This window comes from Scyliorhinus torazame, chromosome 12, assembly GCF_047496885.1.
Source record: "Scyliorhinus torazame isolate Kashiwa2021f chromosome 12, sScyTor2.1, whole genome shotgun sequence".
Taxonomy (NCBI): domain Eukaryota; kingdom Metazoa; phylum Chordata; class Chondrichthyes; order Carcharhiniformes; family Scyliorhinidae; genus Scyliorhinus; species Scyliorhinus torazame.
In genome coordinates, this window is record NC_092718.1 from 92,745,638 (window position 1) to 92,768,830 (window position 23,193).

The 23,193-nt window shown below is 47.9% G+C and overlaps 2 pseudogenes; both read left to right on the top strand.

Annotated features, from left to right (window-relative positions):
• The first annotated feature begins 768 nt into the window (after positions 1-768).
• LOC140386559 (dehydrogenase/reductase SDR family member 4 pseudogene) lies at positions 769-2,845 on the top strand (annotated as a pseudogene).
• A 13,700-nt stretch (positions 2,846-16,545) lies between these two features.
• On the top strand, positions 16,546-17,302 carry LOC140387216 (dehydrogenase/reductase SDR family member 4 pseudogene; annotated as a pseudogene).
• The last annotated feature ends 5,891 nt before the right edge of the window (positions 17,303-23,193 follow it).

Below are 23,193 nucleotides of genomic sequence, written 5' to 3' on the forward strand. Positions count from 1 at the left end.
ACGTTAACGTGAACCTGCAATGTAACAGATGGTAGGCGTACCGGAAAGAATGTGAACCTCGACAACCTGAACCAATCAGGCAAGAGGGGAGGGAACTGGGGCGACGGGATTAGGATAAAAGGGATAGAACAATTGCCGTAGGGTGTGCTTCTCTAGTGGAGGCACCCGACTCTGCAGACTCGAAACTCATAAAGGAACTTGCTTCTACGACTTTGTCCTCGGTGTCAGTGATTGTGAGCACATCCACATCTCACATAATTCACGGCTCATCAAAGAAAATAAGTTGTGTTGAAAAATAAGAACTTTTATTTGAGCAAGTCTAGTCTGAAATACAAAAATAGTGATTATACGCAAAATACCAGAACGTGGCTTGCTTTGAGCAACATGAAAACAAATTTAGAAACAAATCCGTAGTAAACAATATTACCACTGAATGCTATTGATCATTTTTCTGACTGAATCAAAGTACAATCATACTTAGTTTTAAGTCGCGGTCTATAAAATAATATTTAAATATACAATACAGGCTTAATACAGACTAATACATTCAAGAGCAAAACAGGAATAAAATGCAATAAATATAAAATTGTAAGAAATGAGTGCAGTTTGGAGAGGCGCAGGGACTGTCTTCAGTGGAATGATTAAGGCGCTCGCTTTTCAGAGAATGCGAGCGGACCGGAAGGAGAATGGAGGGCGGAGGGGCAGAAAGGTGACGCCATCCGCCGAGTGTGGGCTGACCTGTAAACTCCCCCATGCCCTTCCGGTCCCGTCTTTGTGGACGGATCGACGCATCGAAATCTAAGTGGCGGGGGTAGCCCCGCCCGCCAAGCTCGCGCAGGATCGCGCCCGCCCCGCCTCCTCTAGCAGTTGAACCATTTTGGTCGGGAGACACTCCCAGCCGACATGTTATGGTTGTCATTTGATTGGAGGGGACAAGCGAGGTGGCGTCACCCTTTGCGCGTGTCGGGTTTAGATTGGCCGAACTGTCACCCCTCTCATTGAGGGCACGTGGCCGGGAGTAAGGGAGGGGCAGGCAGGAAGGAACAACCTGAGATCTGAGTATTACCAGCATTTCCAGCTTTTAGTCCAATTTCCTCACACCATGCAGCTGGGAGTGTTGAGTGGCAAGGTAGCCGTGGTCACCGCCTCCACCAAGGGGATTGGATTGGCCATCGCCCGCCGCTTGGCCCGGGATGGTGCCCAGGTCATGATCAGCAGTCGGAAGCAGGACAATGTGGACCAAACCCTAGCGCAGCTGTTGGCTGAGGATCTGAGTGTCTCGGGCATTGTCTGCCATGTGGGGAAAAAGGAGGACCGGGAGGTGCTGGTCAATGAGACGCTGAGGCGCCATGGAAGGATCGACATCCTGGTCTCCAATGCAGCGACCAATCCATTTGTTGGGAGGATGTTGGACTGCTCAGAGGAGGGCTGGGACAAAATCTTCGAGGTCAACGTCAAGGCGCCTTTCCTCCTGACCAAGCTGGTGGTGCCACACATGGAGCGACAGGGTGGGGGCACCATAGTGATGGTGGGCTCTATCGTTGGCTATCGGCCTGTACCCTTTATTGGGCTGTACAGTATCAGCAAGACAACGCTGCTGGGCCTGACCAAGGTGCTGGCTGATGAACTGGCTCCTGCCGACATCCGTGTCAACTGCATTGCCCCGGGTATCATCAAGACCCAGTTCAGCGCTTTCCTGTGGTCGGACGACAACTCGCGACAGCGGCTTGAGGAGACCATTTCAATGCGTCGGATTGGTGAGCCAGAGGAGTGCGCCGGCACTGTCTCCTTCCTCTGCTCACAGGATGCTGCCTACATCACTGGAGAGACTATCGTCGTGGCTGGAGGTTTTGACTGTCGGCTGTGAACCAATGTTCCAACTGGGACATTTTCCATGACTTCCAAATCTTCCTTTCCAAGATTCTTCATGCTTCTCATCTCTGTAATCTTCTGCCGTCCTCACAGCAGCTGTCATTTATGTGTTCTTTTTACTCTGGCCTCATGCATATTTGTCACTCCTTCATTCTACACTATCTCCCTAACCTCTTGCAATCCTCTGTGAACTCTGTATTTTTCTAAGTCAAGCCTCTTGCACTTTATTCACCCTCCATTGATTGGCAGTCGTGTCTTCTGCTTCAGCCATAATAATTACAATTTCTGAACTTCTATCCTCTCTCAGTCCTCCTCATTAATACCTCCTTCTTTGATCAATGTGTGATAATATTGATATGTGATCATCATAGCCATCTTTTGTCTGATTTTTCTCTTCTCTGAAGCTTTATTTGAAAATTTACCTACATTAAGGGCACGATGCAATGTGATTTGTGACTTCATATTTCAACGCATAACTAATATTTACTTATGTAATATTTACTCTCTGAAGTGGCCTGACCACTCCATTGCATCACATTTCTTGGTCATTGTGGGTGTTCTGAATTGCAGGGAATTTTGGAAAATCATAACAAATACCTCTAATATCTCCACAGCGACCTCTTTAAACCCTAGAATGTAGAGCATGAAATGAAATGAAAATGAAATGAATGAAAATCGCTTATTGTCACAAGTTCACTTCAAATGAAGTTACTGTGAAAAGCCCCTAGTCGCCACATTCCGGCGCCTGTTCGGGGAGGCTGTTACGGGAATTGAACCGTGCTGCTGGCCTGCCTTCAAAGCCAGCGAATTAGCCCTGTGCAAAACAGCCCCTATCAGGTCCAAGGGATTCCTTCACTCTGAACATAATTGTTGGCCATATTCAGTTGAAACTGTTTTCTCCCAGAATGAAATATGCTCAAACCTTTTCTCGGAATAAAGAGCTGAGAAGGCATTAAATGAGTTTTATCAAGCATTTTCACATTCCGATGTGTCATTATACAAATAATGGAGGTGGTGCGGTAGCACAGTGGTTGGCACTGTCGCTTCACAGCTCCAGGGTCCCGAGTTCCAATCCTGGCTTGGGTCACTGTCTCGGCGGAAATGCAGAAGTATTGCGGAACCATCAAAATCCTAGTGTCTAAAGCTGCAGCAAATCCCTTGTTATGGGCCAGAGTATACTGTTGCTGCCTCTTGATTGGCCGCTTAGCCAGGTGGAGTGGCAGTCCCTTATGGGGGCATTGTGCACTGATTTGCTGAGCTGTGACCCCATCCATACAGCATGTGACCAAGTGGGTCAGATTTCCTTTTCATGCCACCATGCAGCTGGAAGTGTTGAATGACTAAGTGTTCCTGGTCTCCACCTCTACTGACAATATCGGGCTGGCCAATGCCAAGTGCCTTGCCTGAATGAGGCCAAGATGATAATCACAGAGTCCTGTGACAGCGGCAGACTAAGGGGCTGAGACCTAGTGGACTCACTGTCTCGCGGTTAAGAGGAAGGACTGCAAGGTACTGGCCAGTGAAATGCAGAAGTATTGCGGAACCATCAAAATCCTAGTGTCTAAAGCTGCAGCAAATCCCTTGTTATGGGCCAGAGTTTAGAGAACCCCAAAGTGTATCATGGAGTTCACCTCACCCACAACTTTTAATAGACTGTGGTTATGGGGAGCACATGGGCCTACCTTACAGGTGTGCCACAGAGAGTTAAAGTACTTTTAAATTAAAACAATGTTTATTTATGAAACCAGTTAACACTTCATAAACCCACAGTAAACATTTTAACAACTATCAACACCAATAAATCCCCCAAAGAATACAGTAGTCTATAAGCAATTCTTAATTTTTCCTTGCAACAACCATAAGACAAAAAAGAACCCTTTTTACAGAAAGACATTAGGTTTAACTTCTCTACTAAGAGCAGTTAACATTTTGAAATCACCAAATGAACATTCTTTAGCTTGCAGAGATTCATACATATCTTTCTGTGACTGCAGCTTCTCCAAATCTAAAACAAAACTAAACACACCCTGTAGCAGACAACCCAAAGCGAAAGTAAAAGCAGACAGACAGCTCAGCTCCACCCACACTGACATCACTGATAAACACCCATTTCTTAAAGGTACATCCACGACAGCTATTTTATAAACACCCATTTCTTAAAGGTACTCTCACATGACACCTCCCCCCCCCAAGAAAAATAAATAAACCATCAACTTCAAGCTGGTTTCATTTTTCATCTTTTCCACTTTCCTTTAAGAAATATGGACAGGGAATATACATTTCTTTTTTAACAAAACAAGACACGCAAACATTTGTAATAACATAGTCCATTTTAATTCTTCCTCCAACTGAACACCTTGATTGACATCGCTTTGGACAAGAAGGTCTCTGCATGGTCAATCCATTTCTCTACGCTTCGGCATTTCTCTTTAAAGTCAGATACTTTAGTTCAATCTGATCACAGAGTCCCTTGTAATTCTCCAACACAGGAGCATTGGTTATCACAGCTTTTAGGCAGTCAAATGCCTGTTGAAACTCCGTTGTCCACTTAAATTTTTGACGTTTCTTCAGCAAGTCCATCGTGGAGCACCCACAGTACAAAAATTTGGCACAAATGTTCGATCAAATCCACTCATGCGAAGAAATTGCATTATTTCCCTTTGTGTTGAGGGTATTGGAAACTCCCCAATAACTTTTGTTTTCACATCCCGTGGGATCATTCGACCCTGTCTGATTGTATAGCCAAGGAAAGTGACTTGGGCTTTTCCAAATTCACTTTTGGCTAGGTTTCCCACCAAACCCGCCTCCTGAAGTCGATCGAATAACTCCATCAGATGTTTTAAACGTTCTTTTCATGTCTGGCTGAAAATTACCAGATCGGCAATGTATACCGTATAATTGGGTAATCCTGAAATGACTTTGTTAGTTAACCGTTGAAATGTGGCTGGGTGTTTTCATGCCAAATGGCATAACTTTGAATTGGTATATACCACAAAAGCTGAAATCTCCTTCGCCCTTTCGGATAAAGGTATCTGCCAGTAACCTTTAAGTAAATCCAATTTGGAAATAAAAGCTGATTGTCCCATCTTCTCAATGCAATCCTCCAAATGTGGGATAGGATAAGAGTCCATTCTTGTAACTGCGTTAACCTTTCTATAGTCCACACAGAACCATTGGGTACCATCTGGTTTATGTACCATCACTATGGGTGAGCTCCATTGGCTGCAACCCACTTCAATTATGCCATTTTAAAGCATACTTTCAATCTCTTTGTGCCAATTTTAAAGGGTTATGTCTATAGGATGTTGTTTGATTGGAACAGCATTTCCCACATCATCATGTATAGCCATTTCAGTACTTCCCAACTTATCTCCACAAACTTGCCCATGTGATATCAATAACTCTTTCAGTTCATTCCGTTTTTCCTCTGGAAGGTAACTCAACAATTTATTCCAATTTTTAAGAACATCCTTGTTTTCCAATTTAATTTGAGGTATGTCAAATTCACAGTCATCTGGATTTGGTTCGTCAAGTTGAGTTAGAATCATTAAAATCTCCGTTTGCTCTCGTTCCCTTTCAAAGTACCGTTTAAGCATATTCACATGAGACACTCGGTGAGTTTTACTTATGTCTGGTGTTCTTATCACATAATTCACCTCACTTAATTTCCGTTCAATCTGATAAGGTCCACAAAACCTTGTTTTCAAAGGTTCAACTACCACTGGTAACAATACTAAAACGTTATCTCCACTGGCAAAACTACGAACTTTGGATTTCTTGTCTGCTTCCCGTTTCATCACATTTTGTGCAACTATTAAATGTTGTCTAGCCAATTCCCTTGCTCTGTTTAATCGTTCCCTAAAATTTGACACGGAATCCAATAATGTAAGTTCCAATTTCTCACTCACCAATTTTTCCTTAATCAATTTTAGTGTTCCTCTTACCTCATGACCAGAAATTAGTTCAAAAGGACTGAATTTGGTTGATTCATTAGGTGCATCCCTAATTGCAAACAGTACGAATGGAATTCCTTTATCCCAATCCTCTGGATAATCTTGACAATAAGCCCTCAACATTGTCTTTAATGTCTGATGCCACCTTTCTAACGCTCCCTGCGATTCTGGATAGTACGCAGTTGATTTAAATTGTTTTATTCCTAAGCTATCCATAACTTCTTTGAATAACCTCGGGGTAAAATTTGATCCTTGATCCGATTGTATTTCTGTGGGTAGTCCGTATCCAGTAAAGAATTGAAGTAACTCCTCCACAATCTTTTTAGCTGTAATATTACATACTGGAATGGCCTCTGGAAACCGAGTAGACACATCCATTATAGTCAAAAGATATTGATTCCCACTTTTTGTTTTAGGAAGCGGTCCTACTCGATCAATTAAGACCCTTGTAAAAGGTTCCTGACATGCTCGAATGGGTATTAAGGGTGCTGGTTTTATCACTGCTTGAGGTTTCCCTATCACTTGACATGTGTGACATGATCGACAAAATTTAACTACATCTTTATGTAGTCCAGGCCAATAAAAATGTTTTTGTATTTTAGCTTGAGTTTTCCTTATCCCCAAATGACCTCACACTGGTACCTCATGTGCTACTCGCAACTCCTCTCTATACCCTACTGGCAATACTACTTGATGAACTTCTGCCCACTTTTCATCTGCCTGCATATGTAAAGGTCTCCATTTCCTCATCAAGACATCATTTTTATGGTAATAACACTCCAGTACACTTAGATTCCTCTTCGGTGTATGCTTTCTGATACATCCGTTTTATTTCTCTATCTTTCTGGTGTAACTCCGCCAATTTTCCTGAACTAAAAATATCCGCCTCATCCTCCACCTGTTCTTGTTCTTTTTCAACCATCTGATCAAAAATTGTTTCTGATAATTGCACTTCAACTTCATCTTCACTCTTTGATTTCTCCTCTTGCCTTAACCTGTGACTTTGCGACCTTGTTACTACACAATCTGGAAAAATCCCAGGATATTCGTCCTTCAACATTTCAGTTGTCTGATTTCCCACTGGCTTATCAACCACAGTAGGCATCACTCCCACCTGCGATCCAGCTATATCATTACCCAAGGTAAACTGTATTCCTGGACAAGATAGTTTCTCTATTACTCCTACTACCACTTCACCACTCTTCACTGGACTTTCCAACCTTACCTTATATAATGGAACACTACTCTTCTCACCTTGAATTCCGCATATTACCATCTTTTCTGGCAACATTTTTCTCAAACCACAAAACTCCTCATCTCTTACCATTAAAGATTGACTAGCTCCCTTATCTCTTAAAATTGTGACTTCTTTACCTGCTCCTTCTGGTACACATGAGTAAACTTTACCCACACAAGTAAATTCTTTAAAGAGATCTGGCACCTCCTTATCAATCATCTCTTGATCAGGCTGTACAGTCTTTTGCACCTTTGCTTCACTTGGGCTTTCCTTTACCACTTTAACAAACCCCACTGTCTTATCCTGTTTTATCACATCAGCCTTCCCAGTGCTTTTCTTCAACCACCAACACTGTGACTTTACATGGCCTAGTTTATTGCAGTGAAAACATTTGAAACTTTTCATGTCTCTTCCACCCTCCTGGGTTTCTTTTTTAATCTGAGGTACACTTATTATCTCCCATCAGATCTCCTTTACCTCTACCACTTGAGTACTTCCCTTTTCCACAGTTTCTATCCCTCACAGGCTGAAACTGGTGGCGGAAACCAAGCTTTGATTTATGAACTAATTCATAATCATCTGCCATTTCTGCTGCTATCCTCACAGTTTTAACCCTCTGCTCTTCCACATGAGTTCTCACTACATCAAGAATTGAATTTTTAAACTCCTCCAAAAGTATAATTTCTAGAGAGCTTCATACGTTTGGTCTATTTTCAAAGCCCTTATCCATCTATCAAAATTACTCTGTTTGATCCTTTCAAACTCCATATATGTTTGACCAGGTTCTTTCCTTAAATTGCTAAACCTTTGTCTGTAGGCTTCAGGCACTAGTTCATATGCACCGAAGATGGATTTTTTCACCTCCTCATACGTCCCAGATACCTCCTCCGGTAGTGATGCAAAAACTTCATTAGCCCTACCTGGCAGGTTTGTTTGAATCAGTAATACCCACATGTCCTGTGGCCATTTCATTTGTTTAGCTACCTTGTCAAATGAAATGAAAAAGGCTTCTACCTCATTCTCATCAAACCTTGGCACTGCGTGGACATATTTAAATAGATCCCCACCAAGACTTTGACTCTGATGCTCAAGCTCATTATCCTCATCACTCTCCTCAGACCATTCGTTTTTCTTTCCATCCGCCAATTTTAACTGACTGTCATGTTTTATGGCCATTTTCTGAAGTTCAAACTCTCTGGGCGGCATTCTCCATTCCCCCGTCAGTTGGGAAAATCGCCTGGGTCGCTGAATTTTCCCGCGACGCCGGTCCGACGACCTCCCGCGATTCTCCCAAGCGGCGAGAACAGCCCCGTCGAGTTCCGTGCGGCGCAGGCCGGAGAATCGCCCGAGACACCCAAAATGGCGATTCTCCGGCACCCCTGCTATTCTCAGGCCTGGATGGGCCGAGCGGCCAGGCCAAAACGGTGGGTTCCTCCCGGCGCCGTCCACACCTGGTCGCTGCCGGAGGGAACAGCGCAGGAACGCTGGGGGGGGGGGGGGGGGAGGGGGGATCCTGCACCGGGGGGTGCCTCAAATGGGGTCTGGCCCGCGATCGGTGCCCACCGATCGTCGGGCCATCTTCTCTGAAGGAGGACCTCCTTTCTTCCACAGCCCAGCAAGATCCATCAGACACCTTCTTGCGGGCCGGACTCGGAGAGGACCCGCGCATGCGCGGCTGATGCCAGTTATGCGGCGCCGGCCGCGTCATGTATGCGGCGCCGCCTTTACGTGGCGACAAGGCCTGGCGCATGTAAATGACGTGGCCCCGCTCCTAGCCCATTATCGGGCCCTGAATTGGTCGGGATAGGGGCCGTTTCGCGCCATCGTGAACCTCGACGGCGTTCACGACGGCGTGGGCACTTCGGCGCGGGAGTGGAAAATCCCGCCCATTCTCTTTTCCCTTTCCTCTCCTTTTCTTTTTCCTCTCTATCTCTTTCTCTTTTTCTTTTTCCCTGATGTGTATCTCCCTTTCTCTTTCTATTTCTCTCATTGCGTATTCAAGCTGCTTTAATTCTTTAGGTACTGCGTATGACTGTCTCCGTCCCCAAAAACCTCAGAGCCTCTGAAAGAGCAATTGTCCACAACACACTCCCTACTTAAACTGGAAAACCACACCTGAAATCAACCACAATATGCTCACCCCTCACTGTCTTTAAGTTCACTAAGCCAATCCAATTGATAGACTTTTATCCCCCTCGAGCCCCCAATTTGTTATGGGCATGGGTTTAGAGAACCCCAACGTGTATCATGGAGTTCACCTCACCCACAACTTTTAATAGATTGTGGTATGAGGAGCACACATGCCTACCTTACAGGTGTAGTGCTACAGAGAGTTAAAGTACTTTTAAATTAAAACAATGTTTATTTATGAAACCAGTTAACACTTTATAAACCCACAGTAAACATCTTAACTATCAACTCCAATAAATCCCGCAAATAATAAAGTACTCTATAAGTAACTCTTAATCTTTCCTTGCAACATCCATAAGACAAAAAATAACCTTTTTTACAGAAAGACATTAGATTTCACTTCTCTACTGAGAACAGTTACCACTTTGAAATGACCAAATGAATATTCTTAAGCTTGCAGCGATTCATACACATCTTGCTGTGACTGCAGCTTCTCCAAATCTAAAACGAAACTAAACACATCCTGTAGCAGACAGCCCAACGCGAAAGTAAAAGCAGACAGACAGCCCAGCTCCACCCACACTCTGACATCACTGATAAACACCCATTTCTTAAAGGTACATCCACTACAGCTATTTTATAAATACCCATTTCTTAAAGGTCCTCTCACATGACACCCTTCACAGATGACAGCTACAGAGGATTGCCAACTTTTGCCTAGGGTATTCCTGTGAATGAGGAAACTGATATTCGACCCAGGATTTTTGGGATTAATGTGTCCCATGAGTGGTGAGAGCCAGTGCGCAGGATTTACTTCCTTTCAACCACCATCTGCCTTGCCATCAAGAGGTTTGGAGTTAAACAGTGGTTCAGTTTGATGAACATGTTGCTGTTCTGATCATATGTGAGCAGCTCTCCCCAATCATCAAGGGTATTTCCACAAGCTGAACTCCAGAGTGTTCTTGAAATATTTTATTTGTCCGACTGGACGTTTGGTCCATTGGTAGTTGGGAGAACAGGATATGGTGGGGGCTTAAGACTTTTGGCCAAAGCATCCAGTCCATCAATGATAATTTTGCCCGGATTTCTGTAGAGCTCGATTCAAATAGGACACGAGCATTTGTTCAGCGGTCATTGTATTGATTCCAGAGGATTTTTCAGAGACATCGCTGATATTCTCTCCAGTTTTTTTGTTGTCTCTGATACATATATTCCAAGTCTCAATTCAGTACAGTAGTGTCGTGATGACAACTGTTCTGTTGGTTTTATTGGCTTAAATCATAAAGTACAGAAGAGGCCCTTCAGTCCATCAGGTCTGCACCATCAAAACACTACTCTAAATCTCCACTGATCCTACCTTCCAGCTCTTGTCCCGTAGTCTTGAATGCTATGGAATTTCCAGTGCCCACCCAAGTACTTATTATTGTGAGGGTCCTGCCTCAACTACCCTCCCAGGCAGTCCATTCCAGATTCCCACCATTCTCTGAGAGAATTGTATTTCCCTCAAATCCCCGATAAACTCCTGCTTACACCTTAACATTATGCCACTTGTTAATGATCATTCAACTAAGGGAAACGGCTATTTGCTATCCTCCCTGTCCATGTCCCTCTGAATCTTGTTCACCAAAATCAGGCCCCTTTCAGCCTTCTCTGTTCCAAAGAAAACAATCCATGCTTATCCAGCCTGTTTTCATAGCTATAAATGTTCCATCCCATGCAGAATTCTGGTGAATCTCCTCTGTTCCTCTAAGCTTCCTAGTGCCATGCCATTCATTGAATACTCCCCTGTCATTTTACTCCTTCCAAAGTACATCACCTCACAATTTTCAGGGTTGAAATTCCATCTGCCACTGATCTACCCATATGACCAATCCGTCTATATCCTCCTGTCTCCTAAGACCTTCTTCACTTTCATCCAACCGGCCAATCTTTGTGTCATCTGCAAACTTACTTATCATCCCCCCTCATTTTCTTCAATATAGCTCATGTTTTTCACAAACAATAAGGGAGCCAGCACCGATCCCTGAGGTAAGCCACTGGACACCGGCCTCCAGCTACACAAACAACCTTCTACCTCTGTTTCTGGCCAATTTTGGATTCAACTTGCCACGTTACCCTGAATCCCATGTGCTTTTATCTCCTTTATCAGTCTCCCATGTGGGACTTTGTCAATGGCTTTGCTGAAACCCGTACAAACTGCAACAACTGCCCTACCCTATCCACATACGCGGTCACCTCCTCAAAAATGCAATCAAATTTGTTAGGCATGACCTCCCTTGTGGTGGTTTTTATTATCACTCACTGTTGTAGTTCACAGAAGGCTGAGCTTGTGCAACTGATCAACTATTTGATCTCCTTGCATTGGTGTCATTTTGAGGAAGACGGAAGTGCTCAATATATTCCAGAGTCTCTTATAAGGGAGGTGCAATATTTGGCTGACCAGGAGTGGGTTCATTTATGAGTTTTGTTTTGGCAACATTTGAGAACAGGCCGAGCCTCCTGCATGTTGAATAGAAGATTCAGGTTCAATCAAGGTATTCAAGAGGGAATAGGATTCTTATCTGAAAAGGAACAATGTGCAGGGCTACTTGGAGAAGACAGCAGAGTGGCACAAGATAAATTGCTCTTCCAGAGATCTGTCACAGACACGATGGGCCAAATGTCCTCCTGTGCTGTGATTCTGTGAAGAGATTAAGACTATGTTATTAAATATATTCAAGGGCACGTTAGATACATATTTGATCATCAAGGGAGTAAAATGTTAGAGAGGGCATACAAGAAAAAGTGGTAGCACAGTAGTTAGCACTGTTGCTTCACTGCGTCAAGGTCCCAGGTTTGATTCCCAGCTTGGGTCACTGTCTGCGTAGTCTCAATATTGTCCCCGTGTCTGCGTGGGTTTCCTCCGGTTTCCTCCCACAAGTCCTGAAAGACATGCTTGTTAGGTGAATTGGACATTCTGAATTCTCCCTCAGTTTACCCGAACAGGTGCCGGAGTGTGGCGACTAGGAGATTTTCACAATAAGCTCATTGCAGTGTTAATGGAAGCCTTCTTCTCACAATAATAAAGATTCTAAAGATTTTTAAAAATAAAATATTTTTATTCTCCTTTTTCATATTTACAACAGGCCTACATTGTTGTCTCTCTTCGATGAGAGCCAAAGCCAATGGAGGAAGAGTCTTCCTTGGGTGATACCTCTTATACTGCAAAGGGCTTTGCGCTCTTTTGGGCGGGCCTTGAACTTGGCCTCAACTAATTGGGTCTTTCCCAATCATCGGTATCGATTTTCCTCCAATAGAGGGGTGGTTCCCTGATAGCTGGGCGTGTCCTGGTGACTGTCAGTCAGCTTTGTCTTAGCTTCTTCTGGCTCCGGAGAGTCTGTCCTAACATTGTGTATCTAAATGTTTCCCTTTTGTCCCCGGAGATGGCTCATTAGTATGTAAATCGTTTGGTAGTTTCTGTCCTGTCTGAGCGTTTAAGGTTCTAATCAACAGACAGAGCTTGCACCTGCATGTTTCTTAGCATTGTCCAATTTTCCCTGCATTCTTTGCGGGTGTCCATATTGTAATCGGGATGTAGCCATCCCAGATGGCTACACTGCATTCCACTATCCTCCCCTGGTGGTTCCAACCTATACAACCTCTCATAGAACTCCTCAAAAATCCGATTAATCTTGTCCGGAGCCACCACCAACTTCCCCATCCCATTCCGAACCTGAACAATTCCCCTCGTTGCTGCCTCCCTCCGAGGTTGGCCTGCCAGCATGCCTTCTCTCCATACTCGTAGACCGCTCCCCTCGCCAGTCTCAATTGGCACACCGCCTTCCTTGTGGCTAGCCGGTCAAAACTCGCTTGCAACTCCTTCATCTTTTCCAGCAGTGTTGGATCCACATCCTCTGCAGACTTCCTGTCTGTTTTCAACATCTCATCTATAACCTTTGCCTCTCCACCATCTGCTCCTTATCCACCTTTGCCTTAAACTATATCACCTCCCCCTCACCACAGCTTCCCATACCACCGCCTGCGAGACCTCACCCGTACTATTAAACCGCACATATTCCTCAATCACTTTTCCAATCTTATACAAAACCTCGGTCCCCCAACCGTCCCACATCCAATCTCCACCCCCGCCTCTGCACTATTCCCTTCTCCAACACCATATCAAACCAGTGTGGCGCATGGACCGATATCGCATTGCCGAATATTCCGACTCCTTGATCCCGGCCAACAGCGACTTCCCCACACAAAAAAATCTGTCTGCGAATAGGTTTTATGAACTGAAACGGAGAAAGAATACTCCCGCTCCCCCGGGTGCAAGAACCTCCAGGGGTCCACTCCTCCCATTTCCACCATTAGCCCAGCCAACGCCTTCGCTCCCCGATTGGGTAAGCGATCGCGGTCGTGACATGTCCAATTTTGGCTCCTGCACCATCTCCAGTCTCCACCCACTATCAATTCGTGTGAGTCCAAGCCGGGGGTGGTCCCACACATCATCCCAGTTGGGACCATACATGTTTACCAATGCCACCAATCTCTCCTCCAATGCCCCAGTCACTATTACGTAACTAACCTCCCTGATCTGCCATTTGGAACCTCACTCTTTTATTCACCAGGACCGCAATCCCCCGCGACCGTCTATCAAAACCCGAGTGAAACACCTGGCTAACCCAGCCCTTTCTAAGCCTCACCTGATCCTTCACCCTCAAGTGAGTCTCCTGCAACATCGCCACATTTCCTTTCAAACTTTTCAAATGCGCAAGCACACTCGACCTCGTCACTGGGCCTCCCAACCCTCTCATGGTCCACGTGACTATCCTATCCGGGAGGGTCCTCAAAGGACATGCAGTCGCGGTAGATGCGAGGCCTCATCCGGCGCTCTCTTGGTTCCACCGCCTGCTCCTCCTACTCCTCCTCCTCGGGCTGTCGGGCAGGTGGCCCTCCAGCCTGACCGGCTGCAAACTGCCCCTCTGCAGCCCACTCCTCTGCTGCAGTCTCTGCCTCCTCTCTGAGCAGCCCTCGCTGGCGCTGCCACAGGGCTGCATCCAGGGCAGCGGCCGCCGCCACGGCGGCCAGCATTGCTGGTTCGTGACCAAACATGATAATCTGCAGGGGGTGAAGGGAAAACATGTTATCATGGTGCATACACCCGTGCACAACTGTGCATGCCCCAGCCATGCATGTCCCCCACCCCCGCACCCCGGACCCGTCGTTGCCCCTGGTCCTGGCGCCCGTCCCTGCTGCCAGGGACAGTTTCATGGCACTGCCCTCACTAGGGGCTGCCATCAGGGTGGCCCTGACTGGTCCCCCGGTGGGTGTCACCGGTTGAGTGGGGTGGCCGGGGAGGAGGGGGGGTGGGGGCGGCACCGACCCACACTGCCGTTTTCTCGGGTCCACCCAGGGGCCAGGGTGGGTGGCCAGCAAGATGGTTTCGTAATGGTACTCGGTGTGTGGGCACCGCCCCTGTCCTGCTGGGTCGCCCCGGCGGCTCAGCCTGTTCCCCCCCTTCTCCCCGCAGAAAGCAAGGCCGGTGTCCAATACGGGAGCCCACAGTCCCCCCCACGTCAACTCCTACCTCCTCTCGCAGCCGCCTCAGCCAGCACGCCAGTTTCAAATCGCTGAGGACCCGGAGAATCGGTTGTCGGGGCAGATAATGAGATCCATACATCTGGGCCACGTGGCGGGCGCGCGAGTTTGTCGGGTTGGGGGAGGGGGGGGGGCGGGGGGGAAGAGTCCTGAGAATTCCAAATCGGTGCGAAACCAACGTCAAGCCCGATTTCGGCGTCGGAGCCAATTCTCCGGCCGATCGCATTTTCCAATTTCGACGCGATGTCTCGGAGAATTCTAGCCCTAAGTGTTTTACAAATATGGTGCAGAGTGTGCAATAACAACCGTGATTATATTCACCAGTACGGTGGCACAGATGTTTGCTCTGCTGCCTCACAGATGCAGGGACCCAGATTTGATTCTGACCTTGGGTGTCTGTGCGGCGTTTGCACGTTCTCCCCAAAACTGTGTGGGTTTTCTCCGGGTGCTCCGGTTCCCTCCTACAATCCAAAGATGTGCAGGTTAGGTGGATTGGCCATGCTAAATTGCCCCTCAGTGTCCAAAGATGTGCAGATTAGATGGGGTTACGGGAATAGGATGGGGTTAATACTCAAATCCAGTGGTCTGGACTGGTAGCTAGTAAAGCTGATTTTATTTAATTGCACTGTATTAGAATTCAGTTAATTTTATGAAGATTTTGTCAGATTATTTATGCACTGCAATCACAATTTCTCTTTTCGGTTGGCCTGTTCGGGGAGGCGGGGGAGGGGCAATGGCCAAAAATGACATTAATGTCCCCAAGATCGTTTTTTTCTTCAGTTGAAACAGCACTAAGAACTTCATCAAGAACCGAGTAAAGCAATTCCTGAACTTCTTCATTGGGGTCTTCTTCAACGGTTGAGACATTAAGGCTGCTGATGGCGGCGTACTGGTCATGGCAGTTGAGAACCAATCAAAGTTGGAAACACGAAGACGCCAATCAATCCGGATTGGTCGGTAATGATGAAACTGCTATTTATTGTCCCTCCACTAAGTGGAGATATCATCCCAAAAAAAACACTGGAAGATTAATTAAAAAAAGGAAATTAGAGCAATACCCAATGGGTTTGCCAGCATCTGTGAAAAGAGAAACAGAGTTAAGGTTTCAGATTTAGTGTCCATAATATACTTTCTTTCCAATTTCTAGAAGATGTTTTTATGTTGTTCTGTTTTTAACTCAATTTGTATTGATAATTTTGAATGCCAATCAAGTAGCCCCGCCCCTTCACTCACCACAGAATGTGCTAACTGTTATGCTAATGATATGGTCATTATGCTAATAAGGTGAGTGAGTGTTATGCAAACGAGGCTCTCGAGCCGCGAATTGGTGGAATGAGTGGGCTTTCCGCTCTTCAAATCGCTGATTGCCAGCTCCGTGGCCAATAGGATGGCCAAATAGGTGGGATGCTTCATTTCCGCCAATCGTGAGTGGTGGCGCTGCGATTGGGCGGGAACTGGTAAGAGCAGGGGAAAAGACATCGTCCCTGGCAGAGGATGGGTCTTTTCCGTGACCTTCCCCCAGCCTTCTGCAACTGGCAGCCCAATCAGCGCCGTAATCCACCCCACCCACACAGGGTGCTGATTGGCAACGATGCGATGGACCACGTATACCGAGATCCGCGCTCTTCTAATGTGAGTTCACTCACCTCGCAGTCTCGTGATTGGCTGATGGCCCATAGGGCGGGGTGAGGATCTGGTTAGCTGAGTTGTGACCCATTATTCTAGAATCACATGGCCAGGAAGCAATTTTGTTGGAGTCCTTTTCACGGCACCATGAAAGTGGGAGAGCTCAGTGGCAAAGTGGCCATGGCATCTGCCTCCATCCCGGGTATCGGATTGGCCATCATCCGGTGTCCGGCCCAGGACGGTGCCCATGTAATGATCAGCAGCCGCAAGCAGGCCAACGTGGACAGGGCCTTGAAAGAGTTGCATGCCAAGGGCCATCTCAGGCACCATCTGCCATGAGGCTAAGAGGGAGGACCGGGAGGCACTGGTCCGTGATGTGCTGGAGCGCCATAGAGTGATTGACATCCTGGTCTCTTAACACTGCAGTCAATCCCTTGGTGGGGAAGTCCCTGTACTGACCCGAGGAGGTCTGGGACAAAATCTTCAAGCTCAACGTCAAGATGGCTTTCCTCCTAGCTAAATTGGTGGTGCCACATATGGAGCAAAAGGTGAGGGCTCCATCGTGTTAATAGGCTCTGTTGCCGGCTACTGGCCCTTTTCCAACATTGGGCCGTACTGCATCAGCAACACAGTGATCTTAGGCCTGACCAAGGTGCTGGCTGATGAGCTGGCCCCCTCCAAAATCCATGTCAACTGCATCGCCTCGGGTCTCATAATGACCCATTCAGCTCTCCCCTGCGGTCGGATGACAGTTTTAAGCAGTGGTTCAAAAATACTATCGCTATGCCGGATCGGCGAACCAGAAGAACGTGCTGACACCGTGTCCTTCCTCTGCTCGCAGGATGCAGCCTACATCACTGGGGAAGCCATTGTGTTAAGCAGAGATTTTCAATGTTGGCTCTGAGCTAGGATGCTGCCCACCTTTCCAATCCAACTGCCTTCCAGGAAAATACTTGCCTCACCTCATATATGTAAGCTTTAGCAATCTGTTCCCCTTTCACTAAGATAGGGTCCCAGGTTCAATTCCGGCCTTGGGTGACGGTCTGTGTGGAGATTGCACTTTCACCCTGTGTCTGTGTGGGTTTCCTTTGGTTGTTCCGGTTTCCTCCCACAGTCAAAAGATTTTGCAGGTTAGGTGGATTGGCCATGCTAAATTGTTCCTTAGTGTTCAAAAGGTACGGTAGGGCTACTGGGTTATGGGGAGAGGGTGGAGGCGTGGGCTTAAGTAGGTTGCTCTTTCCAAGGGCCGGTGCACACTCGATGGGCTGAACAGCCTCCTTCTGCACTGTATATTCTATGATTCAATGCCTATGAAGGTTTTTACTAGTACACATCAGGACAAAAGGCGTTTGATGAGGTGCCGCACAGAAGGTTAATTCACAAGGTGAGATCAGATAGGCTTAGGGGTAATTTATTAGCTTGGATAGAAGACGAGTTGACGGACAGGAGACAGAGAGTCGGGATAAATGGGTCTTTGTTTCGATGGCAAGATGTAACTAGTGGGGTGCCACAGGGGTGCCACAGAGGGATCTGGAAGGCAGTTGGATTGGAAAGGTGGGCAGCATCCTAGCTCAGAGCCAACATTGAAAATCTCTGCTTAACACAATGGCCTCCCCAGTGATGTAGCTTGGAACCTTGGCCCAGCTATTTACAATCTATATTAACAACTTGGATACGGGGATAGAAGGTTCTATAGCCAAATTCGCAGATGACACAAAAATAGGTAGTACAGTAAATTGTAATGAGGAAATAAGAACCCTACAAATAAATATAGATAGGTTAGGAGAGTGGGCCAATATGTGGCAGACGGGGTTTAACCTGGATGAGTATGAGGTCATGCGTTTGGCCAAAAAAATGAAGAAGCAACTTGTTATCTAAATGGGGATAGACTTTGGGGTGCTCTGATGCAGAGGGATCTGGGTGTCCTTGGGCATGAGTCACAGAAAACGAGCATGCAGGTGCAGCAATAATAAGGAAAGCAAATGGAATGTTGGCATTTATAGCAAAAGGAATTGAGTATAAAGCTAAGGAAGTGTTGTTGCAACAATACAAGGCATTGGGGAGTCCGCATCTGGAGTATTGTCTAGAGTTTTGGTCCTCTTATTTGAGGAAAGACTTAGTGGCATTGGAGGCAGTTCAGAGGTTGATTCCAGAGATGAAGCGTTTGTCGTATGAGGAGAGATTAAACAGGTTAGGCCTATACTCGAGTTTAGAAGAATGAGGGAGATCAAATTGAGATATACAAGATGCTAAAAGGTCTGGATAAAGTAGATGTGGAGCTGTTGCTTCCTCTTGTGGGGCATTCTAAAACGAGAGGTCATAATCTTAGAATATGAGGTAGCAAATTTAAAACAGATTGGAGGAGAAACTACTCCCAAAGGGTTGTGAATTTGAGGAATTTGCTACCCCAGAGTGCGATGGATGCAGGGTGAGTAAATTCAAGGTGGAGTTAGACAGATTTTTAACTGGCAATGGGTTGAAGGGTTATGGAGAATGGGCAGGACGGTGGAGTTGAGGCCAGGATGGGATCAGCCATGATCACATTGAGGGTGTTGGGCTCAGGAGGCTAAATTGCCAAAGTCTGCTCCGAGGTCATGTGCTCTAGGGAGGGGATGGTCTGCCAGGTTTTGCAATCCAGCTCTTGGTCTGTAGCATTGTAGGTGACAGATGAGGAATATCAGCCATGATAGAATGGTGGAGCAGACTCGATGGGCCGAATGGCTTAATTCTGCTCCTGTATCTTATGAACTTAGGTACCTGGTACAGGCAGTAAAAGTGAATATTTTACCGAGATTCTTGTTTTGTTCCAGTGCCTGACTGTTTTTGTCCAAGGCATTTTTCAGGGGGATGGACAAGCTAATCTTCTTGTTTGTCTGGGCGGGTAAGGTGGCTTGAAGGAATGTGATACTTAGGGGGCAGCAGGCGGATGGGGGAGGGGGGGTGTTAGGCTCCCGAATTTGACTATTACTATTGGGCAGCGAATGCAGAGAATGTTCAGGGATGGAATAGGGAGGCAGGGGCTTTGTGGGCGAGGATGGAGGGGGGTCCATGTAGGGGATCGGGGTTGCGGGCACTGGCAACGCGCAGCTCCCGATGGCCCCAGGGAAGTAATCAATGAGTCCAGTGGTGGTGGCCATGCAGAGGATGTGGAGGCAGTTTCGGCAACACTTTAGGTTGGGGGGTGGGGGTTTGGGGGGGTGGGGGGGGGGGGCATGGTAGAGATGTCGATTAGGGGAAATCATGGGTTTGAGCCAGGGAGGATGGATGAGAGGTTTCAGGGGTGGGAATGAGCCAGGGATGCTGGATGGGAGGTTTCAGGGGAGGGAAGAGAAGGGGATTAAGGAGATGAAGGATCTGTTTCTGGGAACGTGGTTTGGGAGCTTGGAGAGCTGAATGAGAAGTTTGGGTTGGCATGGGGCTAAGGTTTACAGTATTTACAAGTGCGCGATTTTGCGATCTGACCTTCCCGTCCTTGCTTTTGAAGAGCGGGGAAGGGGGTGAGGTCTCGACAATTTATGGGAGGATTTTGGAGGAGGCTGGGGTGTCCATGGAAGGGGTTAAAGCGAAGTGGGTGGAAGAGTTGGGAGTGGCGCTGAAGGTGGGATTGTGGTGTGAGGTTTTGGGGAGGGTATACGCTTCAACTTGTGCGAGGCTGGGACTGGTACAGCTGAAGGTAGTATACAGGGCGCACCTTTAAGTCAAGGATGAGCCGGCTGTTTGAGGGAGTGGAGGATGTCTGTGAGCGATGTGGGAGGGCCCCTGCGAACCATGTAGATATGTTTTGGACCTGCCCGAAGCTGGAAAGGTTTTGGAGGATGGTTTTCAGCACCATTTCGGGCGTTCTGCATGTGGATGTGGAGCCCGGATCCGAGAAGCCATATTAGGGGTGTCGGACCAGCCGGAGCTGCAAGCGGGTGTGGGGGGCACATTTTTTAGCCTTCGACTCGCTGAGGGTCTTGTTGGGGTGGAGGTCACTTCTCTGCCCTGTACCTCAGTGTGGCAGGGGGGACCTGCTGGGGGTTTTGACCCTGGAGAAAGTGAAAGCGAGTGATGGGTTCTACAAATTTGGGGTTTGTTCATCTTGCATTTTGAGGAGTTGGCTACCATTGACTGCAGGAGATATTTGCAGACTCACTATAAGGGTCATCCTGCCAACTACACTAGTCCAAATACCCAAAAATGACAAGAGTGCGGGTCCTACAGGCCCATCTCACTCCTTAACACAGACGCAAAGATCCTGGAGTGGCAGCTGGAGTGCCAAAGTGGGTCACCGAGGACCAGGTGGGCTTTGTCAAGGATAGGCAGCTAACATAGAACATCAGGCGCCTGCTGCACATGATAATTACCCCATCCGGGGAGTAATCTCCCTGGATGCAGAAAAGGCCTTCGACAGGGTCAAATGGAATACCTCAGAGATACTGGAACAGTTTGGGTTCGGATTCATCTCCTGGGTGAAACTGCTGTACAGTGCTCCCATGGGAAGTGTACAGACAAACACAACCAGCTCTAGATATTTCCAGCTGCATAGAGGCATGAGACAGGGATGTCCGCTATCCCCGCTGCTGTTTACTCCGGCAGTCGAACCACTGGTGATTGCCCTCAGAGTAGCGAAAGGGGGAGACGTATCCAAAGGGGAGAGAGAGAGCATAGAGTTTCACTCAATGCAGATGACAATGCACGGCGCTGGAGCGGTTCACTCTTCTCCAGCCTTGCATCCGGGCGCGGAGTGGGGGCGGCGCCAGCCCGCCAACGAGAAGCTCCGGTCCCGACGCAACATGGCGTGGGGGTTCTGGGGCCGGAGTCAGAAGAAAGTAGGCCGGGTGGGGGAGAGGCCGTCCCGCCGATCGGTGAGTCCCGATCGCGGGCCAGACCACATCGGAGGGCCCCCCCCCACCCCCCCAGGAACGGAGCCCCCCTCCCTCCCCTTACAGGCCGCCTCCCAAGCCTTCGCAAAGAGTTCCCGCCGGCAGCAACCAGGTGTGCACGGCGCCGGCGGGACTCTGCCGTTTCCGCGTGGCCGCTCGGCCCCTCCGGGCAGGAGAATCGGCGGCCCGGCCGCGGATAGCAGGCCTCAACCGGTGCCGCGCCAAACGCGCTGGCGCTAATGGCGCCGATTCTCCACAACTGGCAGAATCGCGCGGTTGTGGCGATTCTCCGGCACGGCATCAGCGAATCCAGCCCCAGGTTTACAAGTAAAACTGTTTATTCATAACAAAAGGAAAGGATGAATATATAGAGAAAAAACAGGATAATGGTCTACCAGACCACCTAATCTCAAGACCCCGTCCCACCCTCCACCCAGACACACACAAGACAGACTCAAAGTAAGAGTTGGTGAGGAAAAAAAAATGTATTAAAGTGTAGCTGAGATGAGTCTTCAATGCTGTGGGGTATTTATGCAAGGTTCAGGTTGGCACAATTCCGTCCTTTGACCACCAGATGACATCGGTGCAATTCTGCCCTTCGGCCACCAGATGGAGTGAGGTACAGGGTGTTACGATCACTCTAACACCAGATGGAGCTGTCCCTCCCAGTGGATATTACTACCGCTCCCTTACTGGGTAAACATAGGTTTATTCTCCTTTGAACTCTACACTGGAACTCTGGCCACACTTTAATATTTTCAGTTTTAAGCTTCAATTTTGAGCTCTTCCCAGCCCCGGACACATAGTTTGTGTGGTGGTATGTATTAGGGGTATTAAAGTACCCTGTGATGCCGAGAGGCTATTGGTGGATAGACACTGGGTCCTGATTGGATCAAGCACCTGCTGGCTCTACCCAGTAAGGCGGAGTATAAGAGCCCGGGATCTCCCAGCAGCCGCATTCTGTAACTGTGCTGCTGGGGAACAAGTCTGCGTAATAAAGCCATTGTTTGACTCCTTCTCATCTCGTCTCGTAAGTGATTGATTGTGCTACAATTTATTACGCAAACTTTTAAGGACATGGAGCTCCGAATCATTCCGGAGTGTCTGCGAATCAGCCCCCACGTGGCAAACTGAGCGGCCACTTTTAAACATTGGTTAGCGTGTTTTCAGGGATACCTCCGAACGGCCCCCGGCATACCTACAGAAGAACAGAAAATCCAGGTCCTGCATGCCAGGGTGAGCCCTGATATCTACATGCTCATAGAGGATGCGGACGATTTCCCGACGCGATCGCCATGCTGATAGGAATCTACGTACGGCCCGCCTGTAAACCATGTCTACGCACGCCACCAGCTCGTGATGAGACGGCAAATCCCCAGGGAATCGCTGGACGAATTCTACAATGCGCTGTTAATACTGGGGAGAAACTGCAACTGCCCATCGGTTTCGGCTAATGAACACACAGAGATGCTGGTCCGAGATGCGTTCGTGGCAGGTATGCTTTCATCCCAAATTCGCCAGCGATTGTTGGAAAGAGACACACTAGGCCTCAAAGAGGCACAGGCCCCCGCGGCCTCGTTTGATGTGGTGTCACAGAACGCCCGCGCCTACACCCCCGACCGTGCAGCAGCCCCTTGGGCACCGTGGACCCCCGCCGCTCCGCAGGCCTGCGCTGCCAGAGAGGCAGATCACCCGGGGGGGTCCCGCTGCTACTTTTGTGGGCAGGGGAAACACCCCCAAATGCGCTGCCCAGCCCGCTCGGCCCTCTGTAAAGGGTGCGGCAAATAGGCGCACTTTCTAGCAGTGTGCCAGGCCCGGAGGGGAGCAGCAATTTCCGGGGGAGAACCCCAAACTCAACCCCCCCAGCGATCCATGTGCGGCCAACGGGCGCCGCCATCTTGGGTCCCGGACTCCATGCGGGAGGGATGGG